The sequence below is a fragment of the Panthera pardus genome, unplaced genomic scaffold (genome assembly GCF_024362965.1).
Source record: "Panthera pardus isolate Hobbes unplaced genomic scaffold, ASM2436296v1 HiC_scaffold_17, whole genome shotgun sequence".
NCBI classification, from domain to species: Eukaryota; Metazoa; Chordata; class Mammalia; order Carnivora; family Felidae; genus Panthera; species Panthera pardus.
Window position 1 is genome coordinate 106130961 of NW_026526732.1, and position 15861 is coordinate 106146821.

General features: G+C 42.8%; 1 long non-coding RNA gene across 2 annotated transcripts; it reads right to left on the minus strand.

Annotated features, from left to right (window-relative positions):
• Positions 1-9682: 9682 nt before the first annotated feature.
• On the minus strand, positions 9683-15782 carry LOC109260849 (uncharacterized). Of its 2 annotated transcripts, none has more exons than XR_002077177.2 (4): positions 14009-15782; positions 13923-13958; positions 13677-13820; positions 9683-12609 (listed from the first exon to the last, which is right to left on the minus strand). It is a non-coding gene; the product is annotated as an uncharacterized LOC109260849 (long non-coding RNA). The 2 variants fall into 2 exon arrangements; XR_002077178.2 differs by having other exon boundaries at positions 13677-13823.
• Positions 15783-15861: the final 79 nt, after the last annotated feature.

Here is a 15861-nt window from a genome sequence, read left to right on the forward strand (position 1 = left end):
ATTATTCAACCTACCACACTCTACCCTCTGGCTCCCCAAAATTTATGTCCACTCCATATGCAAAATATATTCACCCCATTCTAACATTCCTAAAAGTCTCAAGCCCTTACATCATCAACTCAAGTTCAAAATCTCATCTCTATATCATCAGCTCCAAAGACCCAACTGTCATAATCTAAATCATGAAAGCTGGTATGAGTGGTCTCTGGATATGACCACCCTGGATCACAAGTCCACTCTGGGGAGCTTGGGAAGATGGCAGAGTAGGAGGACCCTGAGGTAACCCCATCCCACGTTTACAGCCAGGTATCATGCACACCCAAGTCAATAAATCAGAGCACAATGCAAACACTGAGAGAACAAAGTCCACAACTAAATTAGAGAAGAAGCTGCACCTGAAGGTTTTGGAAGGTCGGAGATGGAGGCAGATGGAGGGCCTTGTGCACACGAGGAGGGCAGAGAAACTGGTCCTTGCGGGAGGAAGCTCATATGGGGAAAACTAGTCCCCATAATGTTTGGCTTTAAAAACCAGACAGGCTGAGTTTTTAAAGCCAGTGGGACTTGGATCCTGGAGCTTTAAAAGTCAGCTGACTCATCACCAGGCAAGCCTGGAGGGTGAGTGATAGCTGGGTCATCGCCCTAGAAGAGACAGCAGCCTGCACAGAGAGACAATATGCAAAGAGCAGTTTACACAATGTCAGGGGCAAACAAGAGACATATCTGCTAGTACTGATTTCTCTAAAATCAAGGAAGCTGGCAGGTGCCATTTTCCTCTCCCTTCCCACCGCCCCCCCCCCCATTAACACAGGACTACCTGGGGGAGGCAGGGATGCACAGACACTATTCACCTTTGTCCAGGGCTATGGGAAAATGTTGCTAAAGCAGTGCATGCAGCCCACCCAGCCCCAGAGCCACATTCAGTCATGCACCCCCAGGCACCATCAAGTGTAAGGCCCAGATGTCAGAAACACAGCTGAGTGGAGGGCCACTCTCAGCCACCACACTGTGCCCAGCTGCCTGCCCCCAGCCACCCTGGTGTGCAGCCTCCAGCCACCCAGCACTTCAGGGGATCCAGCATAGGATTCGTGGCCCAATATAAGATCTCTAGTGAGCACATCCCCTCAGGGCTGGCCTGCCTGGGTCCCGCTCACACCACAGACAGGAAGCACAGCCCACAATAGGCAGAAAGGAAAAGTGTGTTACTCTTGGGGTAACAGCGGGGCAGGAGCAACACCATGGGATAGAGACCAAAGCTCTCCATGTCATGGTGAACAGAGACACTGCACTGCAGGCACTCCAGGACCTCTTCCTCACTGAGTCACTACTTCCAAAAGCAGGAGACACAGCTTAGTGAGTTCATACACATGAACAGACAGAGAGAGGCAAACCACACAGGGTGAGGGAGAAATTTACCCCAAATGAAAGAAAGGAACAAGCCACAGCCAGAGATCTAGGCAAAACAGATCTAAGAAACCTGCTTGATAGAAAATGTAAAGCAATGATCATAAGGATACTCACTGGGCTTGAGAAAAGAGTGAAGAATATGAGTGAGTCCCTTAACACAGAGATAAGGACCAACATAGCAGAGATAAAGGGCTCAATAAACAAAATGAGAAACACACCTGATGGAATGAACAGCAGCAAAGAAGAAGAAAAGGAATGACTTAATGACCTAGGAGACAGAGTAATGAAAAGTAATCAAGCTGAGGAAAAGAGAGGAAAAAAATAATTATGCAAAACGTGAATAGATTTAGGGACCTCAGTGACTCAATCCAACATAATAACATTCATACCATAGGAGTCCCAGAAGAAGAAGAGAGAGAAGGGGGGATGGGCAGAATATTTATTTCAGGAAATAATAGCTAAAAACTTCTTTAATCTGGAGAAGGAAACAGACATCAGATCCAGGAGGCACATCGAATGTCCATCAAAACCAACAAAAGCAGACCCACAGCAAAACATATTTTGCTTAAACTGGCAAAATATAGTGATAAAAAAGTCCTAAAAGCAGCAAGACAAAAGAAGTCACTAACTTACAAAAGAAAACATCAGGTTAGCAGCAGATCTCTACACAGAAACTTGGCAGGCCAGAAGGGAATAGCAGGATGTATTCAACGTGCTGAATGGGAAAAAACTGTAACCAAGAATCTTTTGTCCAACAAGTCTGTCATTCAGAATGGGAGAGATCAAGAGTTTACCAAACAAAAACCACTAATTTAGTGACCACTAAACCAGTATGCAAGAAATTTGAAGATGGACTCTTTGAGTGGAAAAACCAAAAGTCACACAACAGTAGGAAACACAAAAGCAGTAAAATGAATATTTCTATTTAAAAAATCAGCCAAGAAACACAAAATAAGAGAATGTAAAGTATGACACCACATACCTAAAACCTGGGGAGGAGAGGAATAAAGAATGGATTCGAACTTAAACAATCATCAATGCAATATAGACTGCTATATGCAGATGTTATATACAAACCTAATGGTAACTACAAATCAAAAACCACTAATAAACATGCAAAAAATGAAGAGAAAGAAATCCAAATACATCACTAAAGAAAGCAAAACATAAAAGAAAGAAAGAATCAGAGAAAAATTCAGAAGCGAAAACAAAAGTAATAATAAAATGGCAATAAATACATATCTATCAATAATTGCTTTGAATGTAAATGCACTAAACACTCCAATCAAAAAACAGAGGTGAAGCGTATTAAGGAGGACACGTGTTATGATAAGGGTATTAAGGAGGACACGGATGTTGTATTTAGGTGATGAATCACTAAATTGTACACGTAAAACTAATATTACATTGCATATTAACTAACTGGAATTTAAATTTAAATTTAAAAAAAGACATAGGTGACAGAGTGGATAAAAAATCAAGATCCATCTATATGATGCCTACAACAGACTCAGTTTAGACCTAAAGACACCTGCAGACTGAAAGTGAGAAGGTGGAGAAATACGTCATGCAAATTAAGTCAAAAGAAAGCTGGAGTAGCAATACTTATATCGCACAAAATGAATTTTAAAACAAATACCAGAAATGGAAAAACATTCCATGCTCATGGATCGGAAGAATAAATATTGTTAAAATGTCAATACTACCCAAAACTATCTACACATTCAATGCAATCCCAATCAAAACTGTACTAGCATTCTTCTTGAAGCTAGAATAAGCAATCCTAAAATTTGTATGGAACCACAAAAGGCCCCGAGTAGCCAAAGTAATTTTGAAGAAGAAGACCAAAGCAGGAGGCATCACAATCCCAGACTTTAGCCTCGACTACAAAGCTGTAATCATCAAGACAGCATGGTATTGGCACAAAAACAGACACATAGACCAATTGGAATAGAATAGAAACCCCAGAACTAGACCCACAAAAGTATGGCCAACTAATCTTTGACAAAGCAGGAAAGAATATCCAATGGAAAAAAAGACAGTCTCTTTAACAAATGGTACTGGGAGAACTGGACAGCAACATGCAGAAGAATGAAGCTAGATCATTTTCTTACACCATTCACAAAAATAAACTCGAAATGGATAAAGGACCTGAATGTGAGACAGGAAACCATCAAAACCCTAGAGGAGAAAGCAGGAAAAAACCTCTCTGACCTCAGCTGCAGCAATTTCTTACTTGACACATCTCCAAAGGCAAGGGAATTAAAAGCAAAAATGAACCATTGGGACCTCATGAAGATAAAAAGTTTCTGCACTGCAAAGGAAACAATCAACAAAACTAAAAGGCAACCAATGGAATGGGAAAAGATATTTGCAAATGACATATCAGACAAAGGGCTAGTATCAAAAATCTATAAAGAACTCACCAAACTCCACACCCAAAAACAAATAATCCAGTGAAGAAATGGGCAGAAAACATGAATACTTTTCCAAAGAAGACATTCAGATGGCCAACAGGCATATGAAACAATGCTCAATGTCACTCCTCATCAGGGAAATACTAATCAAATCTACACTGAGCTACCATCTCATGCCAGAGTGGCTAAAATGAACAAATCAGGAGAATATAGATGCTGGAGAGGATGTGGAGAAACGGGAACCCTCTTGCACTGTTGGTGGGAATGCAAACTGGTGCAGCCACTCTGGAAAACAGTGTGGAAGTCGTCAAAAAATTAAAAATAGATCTACCCTATGACCCAGCAATAGCACTGCTAGGAATTTACCCAAGGGATACAGGAGTGTTGATGCATAGGGGCACCTGTACCCCAATGTTTATAGCAGCACTTTCAACAATAGCCAAATTGTGGAAAGAGCCTAAATGTCCATCAACTGATGAATGGATAAAGAAATTGTGGTTTATATACACAATGGAATACTACATGGCAATGAGAAAGTATGAAATATGGCCTTTTGTAGCAACGTGAATGGAACTGGAGAGTGTTATGCTAAGTGAAATAAGTCATAGAGAGAAAGACAGATACCATATGTTTTCACTCTTATGTGGATCCTGAGAAACTTAACAGGAGACCACAGGGGAGGGGAAGGGGAAAAAAAGTTAGAGAGGGAGAGAGCCAAACCATAAGAGACACTTAAAAACTGAGAAGAAACTGAGGGTTGATGAGGGGTGGGAGGGGGGGAAAGTGGGTGATGGGCATTGAGGAGGGCACCTGTTGGGATAAGCACTGGGTGTTGTATGGAAACCAATTTGACAATAAATTTCATATTAAAAAATAAAAATAAAACAAATACCATAAAAAGAGACAAAGAAGTATCCTTCCCAAGAAGGACACTATACAATCATAAACGGATCTATCCATCAAGAAGATCTAACAATTGTAAATATTTATGCCCCCAACTTGAAAAATCCATATATATATATATATATATATATATATATATATATATATATATATTACAATATACAATGTACAATAATACTAGGAGACTTTAACACCCCACTGACAGCAGTGGACAGATCATCTAAAAGGAAAATCAGTAAGGAAACAATGGTTTTGAGTGACACATGGGACTAAATGGACTTAATAGATATATGCAGAACATTTCATCCTAAAGCAGCAAAATTTACATTCTTCTCGAGTGCACATGGGACATTCTCCAGAATAGATCACATACTGGGACACAAAACAGCCCTCAACAAGTAAAAAAGATTGAGGTCATACCATGCATATTTTCTGACTACAGTGCTGTGAAACTTGAAATCAACCACAAGAAATAATCTGGAAAGACCACAAATATATGTAGGTTAAAGAACATCCTCCTAAATAATGAATGGGTTAACCAGGAAATTAAGAAATTTAAAAATGCATGGATGTAAATTAAAATGAAAACACAAAAGCCCAAAACCTTTGGGATGCAGCAAAGGCCGTCTCAGAGGAAAGTACAGTGCAATTAAGGCCTATCTTAAGCAGTAAGAAAGGTCCCAAATACACAACCTAACCTTACACCTAAAGTAGCTAGAAAAAGAAAAAACAACGCCTAAAGTCAGCAGAAGGGGGATAATAAAGATTTGAGAAGAAATAAACAATATAGAAACAAAAACAACAGAATAGGTCAATGAAACCAGGAGCTATTTTTTTTTGAAAGAATTAATGCAATTGATACACCCCTAACCAGACTTATCAAAAAGAAAAGAGAAAGGACCCAAATAAGTAAAATCACAAGTGAGAGAGGAGAGATCACAACCAACACCACAGACATACAAACAATTATAAGAGAATATTATGAAAAACTATATGCCAACAAATTGGGCAAGCTGGAAGAAACGGATAAATTCCTAGAAACATATAAACTACCAAAAGTGAAACAGGGAGAAACAGAAAACTTGAACAGACCAATAACCAGCAAAGAAATTTAATCAGTCATCAAGTATCTCCCAACAAAGTCCAGGACCACATAGCTTCACAGGGGAATTCGACCAAACACTTAAAGAAGAGTTAATACCTATTCTTCTCAAATTGTTCCATAATATAGAAAAAGAAGGAAAACTTCCAATTTCATTCTCTGAGGTCAGCATTATCCTGATACCAAAACCAGACAGAGTCTCCACTAAAAAAGATAACTATAAGCCAATATCCCTGATGAACATGGATGCAAAGATTCTCAATAAAATACTAACATACTGAATCCAACAGTACATTAAAAATATCATTCACCATGATCAAGTGGGATTTATCCCTGAGCTGCAAGAGTGATTCAATATTCACAATCAATCAACGTGATACACTACATTAATAAAAGAAAGTATAAGAACTACATGATCCTTTCAATAGATGCAGAAGAAGCATTTGACAAAGTACACCATCTATTCATAATAAAAACCTTTGAGGATTGGAGGGAACATGCCTCAACATCATAAAAGCCATATACAAAAACCCCACAGCTAATATCATCCTCAATGGGGAAAAACTGAGAGCTTTCCCCCTAAGGTCAGGAACACAACAGGGATGTCCACTCTCACTACTGTTGTTCAACATAGCGTTGGAAGTCTAGCCTCAGCAATCAGACAACAAAAACAAATAAAAGGCATCCAAACCAGCAAGGAAGAAGTTAAACATTCACTATTTGCAGATGACATGATACTCTATGTAGAAAACCCAAAAGACTCCATCAAAAAATTGCTAGAATTGATACATGAATTCAGTAAAGTCACAGGATACAAAATCAACATACAGAAATCTGTTGCATTTTTATACACCAATAATGAAGCAGCAGAAAGAGAAATCAAGGAACCAATCCATTTACAATTGCACCAAAAAACATAATATACCTAGGAATAAACCTAACCAAAGATGTAAAGGACCTGTACTCTCAAAACTACAAAGCATTTATGAAAGAAATTGAAGAAAACAGAAAAAAATGGAAAAGCATTCCAGACTCATGGATTGGAAGAACAAATACTGTTAAAATATCTATACTATCCAAAGCAATCTACATATTCAATGCAATTCCTATCAAGATAAAACCAGCATTCTTCACAGAGCTAAAACAAACAATCCTAAAATTTGTATGGAACCAGAAAAGACCTCGAATAGCCAAAGCAATCTTGAAAAAGAAAACCATAGCTGGAAGCATCACAATTCCAGACTTCAAGATGTATTACAAAGGTGTATTCATCAAGATAGTATGGTACTGGCACAAAAACAGGCACTTAGATCAAGAATATCCAATGGAATAAAGACAGTCTCTTCAGCAATCGGTGTTGGGAAAGCTGGACAGCAGAAGAATGAACCTGGACCACTTTCTTACACCATACACAAAAATAAACTCAAAATGGATGAAAGACCTAAACATAAGACAGGAAGCCATCAAAATCCTAGAAGAGAGAGCAAGCAAAAATCTCTTTGACCTTGGCCGCAGCAATTCTAACTAGACATGTCTCCAGAGACAAGGGAAACAAAAGCGAAAATGAACTATCGAGATAAAAACTTCTGCACAGAGAAGGAAACAATCAGCAAAACTAAAAGACAAATGACAGATGGGAGAAGATATTTGCACATGACATATCAGATAAAAGGTTAGTATCCAAAATTTATAAAGAACTTATTAAACTTAATAACCAAAAAAAAAAAACAAAAAACAAAAACAAAAACAAAAACAACAAATAATCCAGTTAAGAAATGGGCAAAAGACTTTAACAGACACTTTTCCAAAGAAGACATTCAGATGGCAATCAGACACATAAAAAGATGCTCAACATCACTCATCATCAGGGAAATAAAAATCAAAACCACAATGAGATACCACCACACCTGTCAGAATGGCTAAAATTCACAACTCAGGAAACAACCGATGTTGGTGAAGATGCAGAGAAAGGGGAACCTCTTGCACTGTTGGGAATGCAAACTGGTGTGGCTGCTCTGGAAAACAGTATGGAGTTTTGTCGGAAAACTAAAAATAGAACTACCCCACAACCCAGCAATTGCACTACTAGATATTTATCCAAGGGATGCAAATATCCTGCTTCGAAGGGGCACATGCACCCCAATGTTTATAGCAGCACTACCAACAATAGTCACGTTATGAATAGAGCCCAATTGTCCATTGACTAATGAATCAACTGAAGAAGATATGTGTGTATGTGTGTGTGTGTGTACACACACACACACACATACACACACACACACACACACACACACACATACACACTGGAATCATATATACTCAGCCATAAAAAAGAATGAAATCTTGCCATTTGCAGTGACATGGATGGAGCTAGAGTGTATTATGCTAAGTGAAATAAGTCAGGCATAGAAAGACAAATACCATGTGATTTTACTATGTGGAATTTAAGAAACAAAATTGATGAACATAGGGGAAGGGTGGGGAAGGAGAGGGAAAGATACCATAAGAGATTCTTAAAGATGGAAAACAAACTGAGGGACGATGGAGGGAGGTGGGTGGGGGATGGGCTAGATGGATGATGGACATTAAGGAGGGCACTTACTGGGAGGAGCACCAGGTGTTATATGTAAGTGATGAACCCCTGGGCTCTACTCTTGAAACCAATACTATACTATAAGTTAACTAACTAGAATTTAAAGAAAAACTTAAAGAAACTGATTTGTGAACCCAAAGGTGAAAAGGGAATTCTCCTTTTCATTCAATTAGAGTGGATGAGATACTATACAACCCAGCCCCCACCCCATCTGGCCAGGGAAAGCAGACTGAGAAGCTCACACAAGCAGAGGACAACTTTATTCCTGCAGATCCTCATATCATTGCTGTGGGTGCTGCCTTTCTGACACTTGGGATGCAACCTTGGACGTTCCTAACACCTGCTTTTCTACAGACTACTCATCAGGGTTAGCGCTCCTTTAGTTACTAGTCATGCAATGTCCTCTTGCCCTACTTCCTCAGGGTTTCAAGGTAGTCTGTAATATGCCAAGAGTGGATTAAATAAACCTCAGCACAATGTGAGCTACTGATACGATCACGAAGTAGCCCCCGTGAAGAACCCACTAAGATCACATTGCATACCTGTTTAAAGCTGGGTAGTCCTTGAGGGAGGATGATATCCAGGGCCCTGTGTCCTTCTTAGGAACCATGCAGATAGAGCCCACAGAGATGTTGCACAATGTAGACAGGCTAGATGGTTAGTCTTATAGCCTCCAATCAGAAAGGAAAAGTGCCCCCACCCTCCTGATTAACCTGACTAACCTCTTTGGATATTAGAGGTAGAACATCCCATGAATCTGCACCAAATTCCTAGCAAGCAACATTTGAACAGGACCCTGGTGACAAAAAGCTTTGGAGGTGCCCAAGCTGCTGTAAAACAAGGCTGCCATTGGGGTCCCTGTATCCTTCAAGAGATTTAAAAAAAAAAAAAATTTTTTTTTAATGTTTATTTATTCTTGAGAGAGAGACAGAGAGAGACAGAGCGTGAGTGGGGGAGGGTCAGAGAGAGAAGGAGACACAGAATCTGAAGTAGGCTCCAGGCTCTGAGCTGTCAGCACAGAGCCTGACACGGGGCTCAAACTCACAAACTGTGAGATCGTGACCTGAGCTGAAGTCGGACGCCTAACCGACTGAGTCACCCAGGTGCCCCCCACTTCAGGAGATTTTATTAAAATTTGTCTTAAAAAATTTTAGTAGCAAGGTAGTCACATGATTCTACAAACAGTAAAAAGTTTTACAGATACTTCTGCCCTAATGTTATGTATGTATCCCTGGGGGAAAGAAATTCACAAGTTGCAAAACATCCCCAGAAATAATAGGGTTTATAGTGGAAAATAGTGTTTTGGCAGCCAACTCAAAATCTACACACCTCTGTGACCACAATACCAACAAAATGATAACAATTCCCAGCACAGTTTGGGAAAGACGTGTTAAACTCCTAATAGATAAAGATTATAACATGAAATAAAGGGCTTTACTGATATAAAAGGCAAAACTAAAGATCTCTTGAGAGTATGAGGGAAGAAGGAAGCTGCTGGTTCATGGAGACAGGCAGAGGGACATCACCACTTGTGTTTCAGGACAGGGGCATCTGGGTGGTTCAATGGGTTAAGTGACTCTTGCCTCAGCTCAGGTGTTATCTCAGGGTGATGAGGTGGGCTCCGAGCCAGGCTCTGTCCCCGGTGTGAAGCCTCCTTTTAAAACACAGCTCTTTGGGGCACCTGGGTGGCTCCGTCGGTTGAGCGGCCGACTTCGGCTCAGGTCACGATCTCGCGGTCTGTGAGTTCAAGCCCCGCGTCGGGCTCTGTGCTGACTGCTCAGAGCCTGGAGCCTGTTTCAGATTCTGTGTCTCCCTCTCTCTCCGACCCTCCCCCGTTCATGCTCTGTCTCTGTCTCAAAAATAAATAAAATGTTAAAAATTTAAAAAAAAAAACAGCTCTGGGATAAGCAGTTGAGGTTTTGCCAGTGATGGTAGGCTCTGGCTCACCACCTTGTGCTTGTTTCTGTTTGGCTTAAAAAAGACATCTGGGTTCATTTTGCTGTCCTGCTACCTTCTCTCCTTAAGAAGCAGCTTAGAGAGCTCCAAACACAACCTTACCCCAGAAGTGTAGTCTGCCCAGCAGCGGTCACTTCTTCCAGTGGACACACGTCCTGTGCACATTTCCCGTGGAAGACAGCAGGCAGAGCTCCTGGGGGGCAGCCTAATGAAGACTTCCTGCTGCACTTTTGGGGGCCCGCACAGAGTGAGTTGTGGCTGCTCTCATGCAGGAAGGGTCTGCAGCAGCATATTAATACTCTCATTCCCAAAAAAGGTGCATGATGATTAGGGGGGGTACGTAGTAAGCATTTCAAAATGGAGGATGTATCAGGGCTCCTGGGTGGCTCAGTCGGCTAAGTGTCTGACTTCAGCTCGGGTCATGATCTCACAGTTCATGAGTTGGAGCCCCACGTCAGGCTCTGTGCTGACAGCTCAGAGCCTGGAGCCTGCTTCAGATTCTGTCTCCTTTCTCCCTGCCCCTCCTCTGCTCATGCTCTGTGCCTGTCTCTCTCTCTCAAAACTAAATAAACATTTAAAAACTTTTAAACAGGGACTGTGTCCAAAAAGAGGGAGGAGGATGGAGGAGGGGTGAACAGCATCACACACAGCCCTGTTCTTCCGTGGCCGGCTCTGTTCAGCTGTGTTTGGTACTTTGCTGAGCTGGGACGCTTGCGTGTGGCACAGTGCGGCTTCCATACTTTGCTGACACTCCCCTACTTATTCATTTGCTGTAAGGAACACTCACTGCCTCAGTAGGGACAGGAAAGTGTCCTGCCCCTGCTCCTGTCCACCATTTGTGCAGTTCACTTCTCGTCCTCAGACACATAGCATCTTTCTTTAGTTTCTTGCGTATCTTCTAGTTTATGAGAATATCAATAGAGTCTTTGTTCCATCCTCTTTTTTAATACAAAGGTAGCCTATCATACACTGTTCCTCATCTTGCTGCTTTCACTTAGGAATGTACTTGGAGATCTTACCAAAAGTACACAGAGAACTGCGCTGAGATTAGTTTTTCATTGAATAGGATTCCATTGTGTGAATACATGAATGGGGGAGAGGTCCAAAACTGATGGACACATGGGTACATGTGCCAGGATACATGTGGGATGATGTTTATAGCAGTTTTGACCATAATAGCAAAAAGATGGGGACAGACCAAATTCCAGGAACAGTAGAATGAAGAAGAAAAAAATGCAAATTGTTCATATCTGAAATACTACACAGCAATGAAAATTAAGGCATCAAACCTAAATGCATCAAGATGGTGAACCTCAAAAACAAAGACAAGTCACAGAAGAACACGTGCAGGGGGATTTCCAGGTACAGAAACTTCAAAAACAGGCAAAACCAGACAAGGTACTATTTAGAGTTACAAACATGTATAAAAAAGAAGCATAAAGAAAAACCAAGGAATGATGATCACACAAGTGCAGATTGATCCTTATGTCTGGGGGAGACCACGAGTGAAATACTGCTTAGGGACACACAGTGAAAGGTACTGGGAATGTCTGACTTCTTAAATGAGAGATGAATGCCAGAGCCTACTTTATTACCTTACCATTAACGCTTTAAAACATATAACGTATTATGTATACTCTTGAACACATGGTATATTTCACAGTTTTTAACAGACTGAGAGGAAAGGAAATGCAGAGAGCAGGTACAGACAAGATTTTCAAGTTATAAGGAACAGACATGAGAGAAGGGCTGGCTGAGGAAAAATGATTGAAAAACTTAGATATCAAGGAATGTTTCTCTTAACAGGAGATATTATATGTTTACGCTCACGAGTTAGTGAAAAGGTAGAAAATGCTGGAGCAGGAGATGGGATACTTGTGGATGCAGAATCTCAGAAAACAGAGGGGATGGGATCCAGCCTTGTCTGTGGTGGTGTCTCCCAAGATGGCTCCAGGCTTGTCTGTGTGGTGTTTCCCAGGACGGCACAATAGTCACAGAGGTTCTGCTGCAGGAGAAGTTGCTGGAACTTCCCCGAAATCCACCGTCTTGGGTGCAGGAGAAAGCCGTTCACACCAGGAACACTCCAATATAAAGCCACCCAAGCGGGGGTGCCAAGAAGCTGCTGGTGGCTGTGTCTTGCTGACCATCATGCATTGCAGACACTGGATGTTAGCGAAGTTTCTGGTGCTTTGGGAGGTGCCAGCTGCAGGAGCCTGGCATGGAGCACACCAGAACTAGGAAGCAAAAATCATTTTCTTCCTTCAAACACAGAATAAATAAACTGGTTTCTCCAACAAATTAATAGTGTGAAACTAAAGGATTGTTATAGATAAAAAGAACATTAAAAGACATAATAATAAAATGCCATATATTGTCAAAGGATAATTTTCAAAAAGTTAAAAACAATGGTCCTATACAAATATAAAGTGAGCATGTATCAAAGTTATATTGACATGGGGACCAGTAAAAAAAGAACTATTCCAAAGACATTTCAAAAATCAGAGCACACGTGCACATTGAGTGCACGTATTTTATATCTCTACTGAACAATATTCATTGGCATTGTTTCTGACCAAGAATCACTTGCATCTACGTCACTTTCCATAAGCTAACATCTGCCCATAGAGAGTCCTCCAAAAATCCTGCCATGGTAAGTCCAACAGGGCTGTGCTAGAGAATTAGATCGTTGCTTTGTGGGCCTGTTGGAAAATGCTCCAGTGTTGCTCAGAAAGCATACACAGTCTTCATTTTGCCCATTTCCAAGTTTGGGATTTTTTTCCTTAATAGTGTGGCCCTTATTTGCATCGGGATTGAGACAACTTAATTGTAAAAAGACATCTTTGAGAAAATCAGGAAGTTTGAATATAGTCTGGGTGCTAAAAGCTATTATTGAAAATATTGATTACATGAATACTTTTACTTGGTGAGATGGTGGCATTTTGGTGATGTAAGCAAATGAAATCCCCGTGGTTAAAAGAGATAACTTTTAACTTTTTCTAAGCTTTTTTAGATAGCTTTTTCTAGCTTTTTAAGATAGTCATTTATTCTGGTCCTGATGCAAAGGCATCCTTCGTATGAAAGATTCAGACAAATGCTTTGCATCTTTACCAATGGAAACCTCATATTTTCAAGGACTTTTGTTTGGAGGCCTCTTTGCAAGCACTCTAATATTCTTAAAGCCTTGAGATTTCCAGATGCCACATTTTAACTCAATATATTTATACTGTGCAAAGTCAGTTTTAGAGGGGACCCCCTAGTTCTTCCTGAGGTTAAACCTGGGTTGCTCCAGGAACATACTTACAACATCCTGTTGCTTAAGATTCTCATTTCAGGGGCACATGGGTGGCTCTTTCAGTTAAACTTCCGACTCTTGATTTCAGCTCAGGTCATAATCTCAGGGTCTTGAGTTCAAGCCCTGAACTGGGCTCTGTGCTGGGTATAAAGCCTACTTTAAAAAAAAAAAAAAAAAAAAAAAAAAAAAAAAAAAAAAGATTCTCATTTCAGATGGAAGTAATTATACTACACCCTTTGGCCTCCCAACACTCACCGTTCCAGAAGTTTTATATGTACTATCTTATTTAATCTTCCCAGCATCTCTGTGAAGTGGGTATAATATGTATTATCTTACTTAACCCTCACAGCAGCTCTGTGAACTACCATCTCTATTTTGCAGAGAAAGAGACTGTGGCACATAGAGTTTGAGCAACTCTCCAAAGTCACACCAAAAGTAGCTGAGAGTAGGATTCAAGCGCATGTAGAGCCAAACAGAGACTGGACTCCAAAGTCAGACATCTAATCAGCCGCATTTACTGCACTGGACTCCTTCTGGTGTGAGCACCGGACCAGAGAACCGGAAGAAGGAATTTTGGCTGTGTTCCGAGAAAGGCGGGAGGCCAGTAAGTCTGAACATGCAGCAGCCAGAGAGGATAGTACTACCCTATGCTGCTACAAATCCATCTCTAACCACCAAACAAGGCCTGGAGTCAGCATTTCCACTGCTGTAACTCAGACCTGAGAAGGTATGGTGTGCTGAAGTGCATGACCAATACTGCAGCCAGGCCGGTTGACACAGCTTCAGAAAGCTTCCAGAAACGCCCAAGCAGAGATCATTCATTCAACATACATTTGCTGAGTGGCAGGCAGGTGCCCGGAAGGAGGCAGGGAACGTGTCCACTCTCATGGGACGCACAAGCGGGGCGGGCAGAGACACCGACAGGAGAGTAAGAGGCTTTCCAATGCTGACACGTGCATGAAGACAGTGACAGAATGAAGGCCTGTCTAAGACGCCAACTGAGCCGCTAACAAGAAGAGGGCAGCTGTGTGAGGGGCAGGGGCAGAGTGTTTCAGGGCAGAGGGGTTGAAGCGCAGGGACGGAGACAGAAGTGGCTCAGAGAGATAAGTACGGTCTTCCTGCGTCTCTAAGTGGGCAGGGAAGGTATCATATAATTTGAAGCACGGCAGGGGACCTCTATGGCTACAGAATGGCCTCTGAGTGGGGCAAGGGTCAGGGACAGAGAGAGGACACACCAGTAGCACGGAAACACTTAAGGAGCATTTTACGCACGCTTTCTTCCACAACACCCACCACAAGACCAGGTGGCAGCAGTGTCCAGGCTGTGCTGAGACCACACCCAGAGCCCAGGCCGGCCCGCGTCCTGTTCAGAGGGTGAGGCCAACACCCCTCCACCCCAGAGAGGGGCTTCCAGTGGCACCGCGGCAGAAAGGGAGAGAAGACTGCCTGGCGTGGGGGTGGGGGCGCACACGGAGGTGGAGAAACAAGGCCGCGTAGGTCTGAATGGCCCACCGCGAGAGGGCCAGGGGCGGGCAGGTGCTAAGGTTTAGGACCCCGCCAGCCACCCTCTTACCCCTACCCTGACCTTCCGGCGCCCTTAGGGGCGGAGACACGTTGGCGGCTGGCGCGGAGCCTGGGCGCACGCGCCGGAGCCGCCACGGACCCTCCCCACCGGGGTCTCAGGGACTCGAGTGTCCCGCATCCAGCCCCGAGGAGGAAGACAGCCGCCCTGAGCGGGGCCCGGGCACCGGAGCTCTGGGAAACTCGGTGTTCCCTTCTGTCCGGTGGGAACAGTAACGCCGTCCTGTTCAAGGGTATTCTGTGTACGGCCCCTCACTCGTCGCAGGCGCTTCGAAAACAGCAGTTAATTTTTGTAAACAGCGCCCATTAAGTCTGTGCTTGCTAAGGGCCTTCCGGGTTCCGGAGGCGAATTTAGGCCACGTTGGGGGCGAGGAGGCCTAGTTGAGGCCGAGCGCCTGGTGCGCGCCACCCCGCCGCAGAGCCCCCTCCGACGCCGACCCAGCGCTGGGGGAGGCAAGGGATCCAGTCGGAATCCTGCAAACCAGCCGCCAGGTTTCGGAACCCGGTCCCGCCATCCCGTCGCCGGGAGCGCGCCCCGCGTACCTGGGCTCCGCCCGCGCGCAGGCTTTCCCCTCCCCCCGCCGGGCTGGGCCCCCGATGCCCCGCCCCCTGC